At 39.2% G+C, this 12,198-nt stretch overlaps 1 pseudogene; it reads left to right on the top strand.

Annotated features, from left to right (window-relative positions):
- Positions 1-462: 462 nt before the first annotated feature.
- On the top strand, positions 463-894 carry LOC109392635 (translationally-controlled tumor protein pseudogene; annotated as a pseudogene).
- Positions 895-12,198: the final 11,304 nt, after the last annotated feature.

Raw genomic sequence — 12,198 nt, 5'->3', positions numbered from 1 at the left:
CTCCACAACTAGACTGAAGAACAAAAGGACAGCAACTTGTCTGTTCCCCTTCCCCCAATTCCCCAGCACTGTTCCCATCCTCCAATTCCCCAATAAAAATCTTTAAAAAAAGAAAAGAAAAGAACGAGTCATAAATGAAGAATATGATAATTGAAATGAAGAATACATTAGAGGGAATCAACAATAGATTAGATGAAACAAAAGTTCAAATCATCAATTTGGAAGATAAGGTAGTGGAAAACACCCAAGCAGAACAGCAAAAAATAATCTATCTTTTCCGCCTGCTCCCCCCTCTCCCCAATCGCTGCTCCAGCTGATCGTGCCCACTCCAAGCTCCTGCTAAGCCAGTATGGCTGTCATCTCCTTTCAGCCACCATCAAGATTATCTACCGGGACTTCATCAGCTATGATGAGACATTTTCCAACATCTACAGGATTTAGATCACAGACAGGCTGTGACTGGAGGTGGAGGAGAGGATGGTCAGTAGGACACAGGATAATATTGATGACTCATTTATTTGTGGAAATGCCTACACTGAAGGCTCCGAGGGGGAAGGTACCAAAAGCACAGTAGTCAGTAGTGTTGATAATGTCATGAACCATCATTTGCAGGAAACCAGCTTCACAAAAGGAGCCTACAAGGAGTACATCAAAGATTACATAAAATCAATCAAAGGGAAAATTGAAGAACAGAGATCAGAAAGAATAGAACCTTTTATGACAGGGGCTGCAGAACAAATCAAGCACATCCTTACTAATTTCAAAAACTACCAGTTCTTTATTGGTGAAAACATGAATCCAGATGGCAGGGTTGCTCTGCTGGACGACTGTGAGGATGGTGTGACCCCATATATGATTTTCTTAAAGGATGGTTTAGAATTGGAAAAATATTAACAAAGTTAGCCATTTGGATCCATTACCTGTCATCATCATAACTGGGTGCTGCTTTTCATCCATACACCAGGACTAGGACAGATGGGAATGATATTACTTTGATCCGTTCGTTTATTTTGACCTTGATTTATTTGAAGTGGAATCATTGTTTTTAAGAAAAACATGTCATGTAGGTTGTCTAAAAGTAACATACATTTAAACTAATTGGAGAGAATGACTCTTGATTAAATACATATTTAAATCCATCCTGTGTAGTGTTCCTGGCGAAGCTAGAGTCTGGTGGTAGACTACTACTATAAACTGTAAGGCTGTCTTCAGATAACTTCTACAATGAAAGCTACTTCTGGGACTGGAATATGAAAAAACAAAGATCAATAGTCTTAATTCAGAGTTGAAGTGAAGGGAAAGACCATACTCACAGCACAGCCAACATTTGAAGTGGATTCCTTACACATTTCATCACCTGCAAGCAGAAGTAGTTAACTCTGGAAGAGACTACCAAAAGAACAAAAAGAGACTAGTACAATTTGAAGCAAAAAAAGAAAAAAAATGAGAATAGTTTAATGGGTCTCTGAGCCAACATTAAGTGTACCAACATTAGGGGTACCAGAAGTAGAAGAGAGAAAGAAAGAAATTGAAAACCTATTTGAAGAAATAATGACAGAAAATTTTCCTTACCTGGCAAAGGAAATTGACTACAAGTCCAGGAAGTACAGAGAGTTCCAAATAAGGTGAACTCAAAGAGTCCCACACCAAGACATATAATAATTAAAATGCCAAAGGTTATAAACAGAGAATCTTGAAAGCACCTAGACTAAAGAAAGGCAGTTAGTTACCTACAAGGGATCTCCTTTAAGACTATAAGTTGATTTCTTAACAGAATCTTTGCAGGTGAAAAGGGATTGGCAGAAAATATTCAAAGTGATGAAAAAGAAGGACCTACAGCTAAGATTACTCTACACAGCAAAGCTATCATTGAGAATTGAAGGACAGCTAATGAACTTCCCAGACAAAAAAAAAGCTAAAGGAGTTCATCAACACCAAACCAGTATTACAAGAAATGCTGAAGAGAATTCTTTAAGAAGAAGAAAAAAAGGATAAAAAATATGAATAATAAAGTGGCAATAATTACATATCTATCAACAATTATTCAATGTAAATGGATTAAATACTCCAATCAAAAGACATAGGGTGGCTAAATGGATAAGAAAACAAAACCCTTACTTATGCTGCCTACAAGGGACTCACTGCAGATCAAAAGAGACACACAGACTGAAAGTAAAGGAATAGGAGAAGATACTTCATGAAAATAGAAATGAATCCACCAATCAACAAACAAAAAGCTGAGGTAGCAATACTTATACCCTTATACCAAAGAAAATAAACTTGAAAACAAAGGCTATAGCAAGAGACAAAGAAGGACCCAGTAATCCCACTTCTGGGTATTTATCTGAAGAAACCCAAAACAGTACTTTGAAGGGACATTACAGCACTATTTATTGATAGCCAAGATATGGAGGCAACCTCGGTGTCCATCAATGGATGACTGGATAAAGAAGAGGTGGTACATGGAATGTTATTCAGCCATAAAAAATAAATGAAATCTTTCCATCTGCACCAACATGGATGGACCTAGAGGGCATTTTGCTGAGTGGAGTAAACCAGATAGAGAAAGACAAATGCCATGTGATTTCACTTATATGTGGAATCTAAAGAACAAAATAAACAAACAAACAGAACAGAAACAGACTCATAGATGTAGAGAACATTTTGATGGTTGCCAGATGGAAGGGAGGTTGTGGGGATAAGTTAAAAAGGTAAAGAGATTAAGAGGTACAAATTGATAGTTACAAAATAGTCAAGAGGAGGGGCCAGCCGAGTGGCTCAGTTGGTTAAGAGCTTGCTCAAGACTTTGAGCTCTGAGCAACAGCGGTTCGATTACTGGCCCGAGCTGAGCAGCCACTGAGCTGCCAATAGGTGGCAGGATGGCTCAGCTAAAAAAAAATAGTCAAGGGGATGTAAAATATAGCATAAGGATTATAGTCAATAATATTGTTATAGCTATGTATGGTGTCAGATGGGTACTAGATTTATTGGGGTGGCCACTTCATAAGTTACATAAATGCCTAATTACTGTGTTGTATACTTGAAACCAATATAATATTGTATTTCAACTCTAATTAAAAAATAAAAATTATAAAATATTTAAGTAACTGACAAATTTTGACTCATTTTTTATAAGCTTTATAAGCTTTATAAGCTTTAATGCAAAACCAAGCCTAGCTAATGCCTTCTACGCTTTTACTGTAGAGTTGAGTGATGCATTCCATACCTAAAATAAAGTCAAAAAAATAAAAACCTTGTGTGCTGTGAAAGTCATAATCAAGAAAGTGAAATTAAAAACCACAGAATGGGAGAAAATATTTCTAAGTCATTTATCTGATAAGCATTGAACATCCAGAGTATAGAAAGAACTCTTACAATGCAACAATAAAAAGACAATCCAACACAAGTGGCGTGTTGGTTAAGAGTTGGTTTGGGAGCGTGAGCTCTGAACAGCAGGGCCCCAGTTCAAATCCCACGTGAGGGCCAGTGATGCTGCGCCCTCTACAGCTAAGATGGTGAACAACAGCTCGACCGGAGCTGGGCTGCCATGAGTCGCCAGCAACGGCGTAGGCTGCAGTGGGGCTGCAGTGGGCTTCCATGAGCTACCATGACTGCCTGGCAGCCAGCATGAGCAGCCGGCAGCCAAGGAGAGCTGCCAGGAGCCGTGGTGAGTGGTCATCCAATGGCTGGCGACAGAGTGCCTCACCCCGGAAGAGCGCAATGATAATACCAACATGGGCCAGTGAAGCGATGTCCTCCACAACTAGACTGAAGAACAGAAAGGATAGCAACTTGGCTGTCCCGCTTTCCCAATTCCCCAACACTGTTCCCCTCCCCCAATCCCCCAATAAAAAAATCACTAAAAAAAAGACAATCTACCCAATTAATACATGAGCCAAGTATCTGAATAGAATTTCTCTAAAGATATATGAGGTGTTGTGGCTGCTTCAATGTCCTGAATCATTTTGACTTTGGGGAAGAGCCAGAATTTGAACTGTGCCAGATCTTGTGAGTAAGGTGGATGAGGACACACCATAATGTTTTTATTTGACAGAAATTGCCACATACCAGGAGCGATGTATGACAACGGAGTGTTGTCATGATGGAGGATGATTTACGGCACACTTTAAAACACACCTTCTCTCAACCATAGCTCACACCCAGCTGACTGCACCAAACAAGTTGAAACTTGTCACACACTGTTACTAAGGTTTGACGCACCTCTTCCCATGTTGAAGATCTTTGCCTTTCCATCGGATGGCACTTGGCAGCACCATTCACCATATTTTGTGATCACAGCATGATCCATGTCACACGTTGCTCATCTCCTTTGACTATTTTTTCTATGGCATCTGTTATGTTAATTTCATATCTTCTCAATTCTACATACATTGCAATACTGTAATCTTACTGATTGTATCTTACATTTGCATTTCCAGCTTGCAACTTTTTTTTGTTTTATTTACTTATTTATTTTTGAAATTAGTTTCAGGTGTACCTCACAAAGTGACAACCCCAACCCTGATCTGACACGGTACATAGTTATTACAATATTATTGTGTTCCCTATGCTGTACTATATATCTCCGTGACTGTTTTTTAATTATAGTTGACATCTAATATTGTTTTACATTAGTTCCAGCTTGCAACTTTTAAAAATATTTATATTTGTTTTATGTCATTGCACAAATATCTATTAAAATGTGATATATGATAGCTTCCATTTATTTGATACCTCTGTAGCTGAGGTAAAACTGTTAGTGCATTTTCTTCTTGATTTTTTTAATATAATATTTAAGTGTTTGAATCATCTAGAATTTATTTTACTCTATGATTTAGGCCATAGATCTAAATTACTTTTACCCATACTGAAATCTATTAATTAAGTAGTGATTTCTTTACTATTACTCTGTTGTTTCTGGTTTGGCATATGTTGAGTTATTAAATTATCCTATTCTGAAATTCTGGAGTATTTCCATGAACATTTCTAATACATCAATTATATTCTGGGGTATTAATATTTCCATGAGCATTTAAAAATATATAGTTTTGGGCCGGCCGAGTGGCGCGATGGTTAAGAACTCGCTTGGGATGCCAGAGGGCCCCGGTTCGGATCCCACATATGAGGACCAGTGACGCTGCCCTCCACAGCTAAGATGCTGAACAACAGCTCAACCTGGAGCTGGGCAGCCATGAGTCGCCGGCGACGGCGTGGGCTGCAGTCCCTGTGGCAGTGGATTGCCATGGGCTACCGTGTGTAGCCAGCAGCCAGCGTGAGCGGCCAGCAGCCGCAGTGAGCGGCCGTCCAGAAGCCGGCGACTGATCTGCCTCGCCAGAGAAGAGCGCAATGATGGTGCCAACTTGGGCCAGTGAAGCAACGTCCTCCACAACTAGACTGAAGAACAAAATGATAGCAACTTGTCTGTTCCCCTTCCCCCAATTCCCCAGCATTGTTCCCATCCCCCCAATTCCCCAATAAAAATCTTTAAGAAAAATTAAAAAAAAATAAATAAAAATATATAGTTTTGATAATTTGTTTAAAAATCTTTTTTTTTTTAAGATTTTTATTGGGGAATTAGGGGAATAGGAACAGTGCTGGGGAATTGGGGGAAGGGGAACAGACAAGTTGCTGTCGTTTTGTTCTTCAATCTAGTTGTGGTGGATGTTGCTTCACTGGCCCAAGTTGGCACCATCATTGCACTCTTCTCTGGCGAGGCAGATCAGTCGCCGGCTTCTGGACGACCGCTCACGGCGGCTGCTGGCTACACACGGTAGCCCATGGCAACCCACTGCCACAGGGGCTGCAGCCTATGCCATTGCCGGCGACTCACGGCAGCCCAGCTCCAGGTCGAAATGTTGTTCAGCATCTTAGCTGTAGAGGGCAGTGTCACTGGCCATCATATGTGGGATCCGAACCGGGGCCTCTGGCATCCCAAGCGAGTTCTTAACCATTGCGCCACTCGGCCGGCCCAAAAAAATCTTAAAGAATGAGTCTATAATAATTGTATTTTTCCAGAAGAATTTTTCTAACAACTTGCCAAAATCTATAAAGGTTCCCTCAGTGGCTTTCATCTGTACTGCATTAAATATATATGTAAATGTAAACCTAGCTATATTTACAGTATTTGGTAGCTCCAGTATTTTTTTCTTCTCAGCAAATCGCTTCATTTATTCATGTCTGCCTTTGCTTTTCCCATTGGCATTTTGTAATTTTCTTTCAATATATCATTATTCTCCCAAATTAAGTGGATAACCAAGTATTTAATATTTTGTCATTGTTGTGGATCTCTTTTTTCATTATATTGTCTAGCTTTGTGTCACTTATTAGGGATGCAACTGACTTTCGTCAGTTATATTATACTACTTTGCTCAACATAGTCATTATTTTTAATGACTTTTATGTTGATGACTTAGGCTTCTTTATATAATCCTGTCATTTGAGAGAAGTGGTATTTCTTCCACATATTTATAACTCATTTCTTCTTCTTCAATCTCATTTATTACAAAGTTAATTTACACTGATGAGAGAGACATCCTTGTCATGTTTATGTTTTTAATATAGCATCCCCAGTGCCTATGGCTCTTGACTTGAGGTATGTATAATGATACTGTTAAGAAAGAAAACCTTCCACGCCTTTTTATTTCATTTAAGCAATGGAAGATTTAAATTTTAAGAAATCTCGTCTCACCATCTTATGACATATCAGGCCTCCCTCAGCTCAAACATTACCAAAGAGGGCTTCCTTAATAACCTTATCTAATGTGACCACTCACCTCTGATAACACTCTATCCTACCACTCTGTCTTAATTTCATCAGAGCACAACTAAGGCAACAACTGTTCTTGCCTTAGTTGTCTGTCTCCCATGAGAACGGAAGCGCCAAGAGAGTAGGGTTTTTCCCCATCTTGTTCACTGTTGCATCCCAGTGCCTAGAACAGTGTCTGATACATACTAGACACTCAATGCCTATTTTTTGAAAGTACAAATGGATATAATTTTTTAGAATGTATCCATTAATTTGATACTTTATGTTAAAAGTGTTTCTAAGGTGATAACATTTTTGTACCTAGCTCAGAGCAGTTTTGTTGTATTGTATTCTTTTTGTTACAATATTTAGAATTTTTGCATCCATATTCATGAAACTAACCTATAATTTTCTTGCTTGGTAGCTGTTTCTTAGCATTTAAATAAAAACATATTTGCTGCATAAAACAAGTTTAATAGTATACCCTTTTCTATATTTTTGTACAGACTTTAATTAGAAGGATTGTTTCTTAGAAAAATTCTCCAGTGATTCGATTAGAGCCAAGTGCTTGATTTTATGTCATTTTATTTATTTTTTCTTTCAGCTTTACTGAAGTATAATTAACTAGATTATTTTTATATACTTTCTTTCTATTGCTTTATCTGTGAATAGTCTGTTCATGCTAATTTTCCTGTGTCATAGTTGGCATTGTATATATTTGTATAGGTCCTCAGTCATAGCTCTCAGTTATCACTTTCATTAGCGTATAGCTGAGAATTAAAGCTCACTCAATTCATTCATTCACTCATTTAACAAAACACTTTTTGAATCATTGCTCCTAGGTGCTGGTGGCACAAAAATGAATGACACAATCTCTGTTCTCGTGGACTCCACAGTCCGATTGTACAGTGTGCCGGTTAATCTCTGTTTGTGGCCCCTGTGCCCCACCCCAGTCCATTCTCTGTCCTCTGCACAGCTCTGTGCCCTGGGACGCTGGATCTATGGTCTCAGTCACCATGGCTCTTCTGTCCTTTGGCTTCAGGTAGGATTCTATCTTTGGGAGGAACCGCAGGAAATGAGAGGTCGCTAGGTATGAGAGGGTCACATGTTTATTCCCCTGGCTTCCTGTCCTCCAGGCTGTATGGTGGTGGCTTCATTCTTCTACCTATCGTCACAGCTCCTGTCAGGAAGCCCCTCCCTCTCAACTCCAGTTCTTACCATGTTCCCCTAATACCACTTCTGCTGGGGAGGGGCTGACTTGTTGCTGTTGGTAGCCCAGGGTACTTCAGCCTCCCCTGTTGGTTCACTTAACCCAGTGGGTATTATTGCAAATAGTCCCTTTATTAGTTTCTTCAATAAGACCTTTTGGAGTGTGCCATCTGTTTCCTGCCAGGAGCTTGGATAATACAATAAGACAGACAAATAAATATATAAAGTACAGCAAAATAAATGTTTTCATAGAAATATGCACACGGTGCTATAGAAACAGAGAAGAGGGGCACATCGCCCCAAGTGTTTTCAATTTCTCTTCTATTCGTTGTTAAATCTTTTTTTGTCTCCGATTTACTATGTTTTGTGTTATTTTTCTTTTTTTGTAAATCATTCAGCCAAAAATTCTGCTATTTTTTCAGATAAACAACTAGTTCTTTTACCAAATGTTTTTTTTTAATCTTTTCCATTTTGTTGATTTTTATTTGGCTTTTCTATTTCTGTATTTTTGGAGGGGTTGCTTTATTCCTTTTAAAAGGGATTTGGAGATTTAGTTTGTTATGTTTCTCTCACTCTTTCTTTCTTATTAATACAGGCATTTACAGTGATAAGTTCTCCTTTATTCCGTACATCGACAGCATTCCATATATTATCAAATTCTTTATATTTTCATTTAAAAATATTCTGTCATTTTGTATTGCATTTCCTCCTTGACCTGGTCATAAGCTAAGAGAGGTTTTTCAATTCTACATTGTTGTTTATTATTTAGTTTCATTCTTGCTACCTGTTTTAATGTTATTTCATTGTAGTCTGAGAACACGTTACATAGAATTTTTCTATATTTACAAAATGAATTTTTGTATTTTCTATATGTGACTGATTTTTGTGACATGTCAGTATTAACTAAAAGTACTGGTTTCTATGCCCTGATCATGAAGCTGTCTCCATGTGATAATACTGTCCAGCCCAGTGAAACTCCTTTAAAATGGCATTTTAGCTCCTGTTTTCCTCACCAGGTGCCACCACTTAAAGGGACTTCCTTGAAGCATATCCTCCTTTTTTAAAAACAAGATCTGAACAACTAATCCTACTCAAACCTCAAACCTTGTCCTGTTTTGATTTGTGTTTTGGTGTGTGTGGGGGGAGGAGGTTGCTTGTTTATTTGTTTGTACTCTCCTAGTCACTTACTGATTTTGCTATTCTGTTTTTTCTAGAATGCCTTTAACTGGCCCTTTGGAATTAGTGAATGAATGTGTCTTTCTTCCATCTGACAACTTTTTCATCCATCTGACACCTTTATCTGCTCTTTCGACTCTTCTTCAACTTTAGGCCACTTCAGGTAATGAGCCTCCTAGTTAGTTGCTTTGTATCTACCCTCCAGTCTGGCCATGAACTCATGAACACATGCTGCCTTATTTTCAATGTTGGATTTTGTTTAATTGTTTGATTTTTACCTTTCTGTAGCAGAAATGGCTAGTTAATTTATCAAAAACAACCCTGCAACCTCTTGCATAGTGTGGGATTGTTCCTGATGGTGGCTGCCAAACCAGGGACTAAATTTCCCAGCTACATTTGCATTCAGGCATGATCATGTTCTCTCCAATGGAATGTGAGCTGATATGGTGTCACTTCCAGGCTGGGGCCTCTGAAGAGTGATGGGGTTTTCCCATCCTTCTTTACTTTTCTGATGGCCAAGAGCAAAGGTCTCTGGAGTCTTATGAGAATGGGACACTGAATGGAAACACAGAATGGAAGCAACTTGGTCTCTTAATTAGTACAGAAAAGAAAGCTGCCTATGAACCAGGAATATCCACATTCTACTATTTGGTTGGTGACAAACCTCTAATGTGTTAATTCACTGAAATGTTGGGGTTTATTTTTATTACTGAAAGAGTAATATACCCTACAGTATATCACCCTAATATACTCTTCAAACTGTCCTATCTCAAATATTAATATCTCTAATTAAATTTAACATGATGCTCCTGATATTTCTGTCAGGTTTTTTTTAAGATTTTTTATTTTATTTTATTGGGGAATTGAGGGATGAGAACAGCGCTGGGGAATTGGGGGAAGGGGAACAGACAAGTTGCTGTCTTCTTGTTCTTCAGTCTAGTTGTGGAGGACATTGCTTCACTGGCCCAAGTTGGCACCATCATTGCGCTCTTTCCGGGCGAGGCAGATCAGTCGCCGGCTGCTGGCTGCTCACACTGGCTGCTGGCTGCACACGGTAGCCCATGGCAACCCACTGCCATAGGGGCTGCAGCCTACGCCATCGCAGGCGACTCTCTGCAGCCCAGCTCGAGGTTGAGCTGTTGTACAGCATCTTAGCTGTGGAGGGCAGTGTCACTGGCCCTCCTATGTGGGATCCGAACTGGGGCCCTCTGGCATCCCAAGCCACTTCTTAACCATCGCGCCACTCGGCCGGCCCTGTCAGTTTTATTTTTAAATGTATGTAGTTGCTTTGTAGTTTGGGGCATAAAAAATCAGAATACTGGGTTTTGTTCACTTTTTATCATGGTTTCCTTGTTTAATCTTCTATCATTTTACAGCAATACCTATTTTGTCTTATATTATTAGGAATCACTGTTTTACTGGCATTTGCATCAACTATAAAAGGTCTTAAACCAGCTCATAACCTTGGATAAATTTATGCCTTTTATTTAATGTAAGTTTCTTGTGGGTGATAAGATGTATTTTTTAAAAGTCACTCTGTCACTCTACTTTTTAGAAGAAAATTTAACCCATAAACACTGCTCCTATAATGGACATTCTGCCAGTACAATTCAGTGAAAGGCGTACTGCATTTAGAGTCCAGACCCATCTGAGTCCTAGTTCCACAATCCACTAGGTGCGTGACCTTGGCCAAGTCCTCTCCCCTCCCTGAACCTCAATTTTCTTATCTATTAAATATAAAACAAATGTTACAAGATTGTTATGAGAATTAAATTAAACAAAAATGTCAAACATCCCTTTTGAACTCTGTTGACAATTTGCTTCAGTTTTTCTAGAACCTAAAATATATTGCTTTCCAAAAACAAAACAAAACAAAAAAACCTCAAGTTGGTTGGCTCCTTGTGATGATAGCTCTAATTCACTTAGTTTTACATAATTTTGCCTCATGATTTTTCTTCTTCAGAGCATGAGGGACAAGATTTGGAAGCATCTTTTAAATATTTTCTTTATTTTCCTTGGGCAGCTTAATCATGTGCTTCATCTTAAAGTGGAAATATTTGATATGCAGGTAGCAGGATTCGAACCCAGATTTTCTGACTCAAATCCAGAGCTCTTTCCAGCATATTAGGATTGCTAGTAGAAGATGAAGCAGTAATTTTCCTCCTCATCTCTCATTACCACCACCATTAAAACAAAGCCACAAAACCATGACCTGTAACATAACTCAAAAAATCATGAGAGGTGTGGTAGGTGATTTAAGGCCATTGAGGTTTTATTGAATTCCATGATTTTTTTCCCTTCAATTAACTTGGTAATCCCTAGCTATAATAGCTTTCTGGATGATTAAGAGATTTGGAAACAATGATGCAAGATAAGTCATCTGGGAGACAACATTATAATGCTGCTGATTCGTTATATAATTGTCCTAAGCCTAAATGCTGGTGGTACCAAACAATGCTTTGTTGTTCTCAGAAACTTTGAGAGAGCAACTCTGGCATAACATCTTTCACTTCCTAGAAAAAAACATAGCTTTCAATGAGCAATTGTGGGTTTAGGAAGAACGATTTCTGGGGACAGAATGAGTATCCAGTGTTGTGGTTTTGCAGTGATATCCATAATTGTGTGTTCCCAAGGGAAGAGGTTCAAAAAGGGCATCTCAGAGGGAAATTTCAGCCCTCCTCTGTGGCCTAAGTATAACCATGGGTGGTGAAAATTAGATGTATGAGAAGGCTAGAGCCAGGCCTAGTCTTTCAGGAAGACAATCACTTGCATGGTTGTACTTTGAGGGACATCAGAAAAGCTTCCCCTCACTGCATACTACCTGCCACCACCACTGAAATCAGGAACTTAACCTGAGCATTCTTGCATTAAGCATTGCCATCTTTAAAAACACAAATCAGGCCGGCCGAGTGGCGCGACGGTTAAGAACTGGCTTGGGACGCCAGAGGGCCTCGGTTCGGATCCCACATAGGAGGGCCAGTGACAGTGCCCTCCACAGCTAAGATGCTGAACAACAGCTCAACCTGGAGCTGGGCTGCCATGAGTCGCCGGCGACGGCGTAGGCTGCA

This window comes from Hipposideros armiger, unplaced genomic scaffold (genome assembly GCF_001890085.2).
Source record: "Hipposideros armiger isolate ML-2016 unplaced genomic scaffold, ASM189008v1 scaffold_341, whole genome shotgun sequence".
NCBI lineage: Eukaryota > Metazoa > Chordata > Mammalia > Chiroptera > Hipposideridae > Hipposideros > Hipposideros armiger.
The sequence above is the reverse complement of the archived record's forward strand: the minus strand, read 5'-3'. Positions and strand labels throughout refer to the sequence as shown.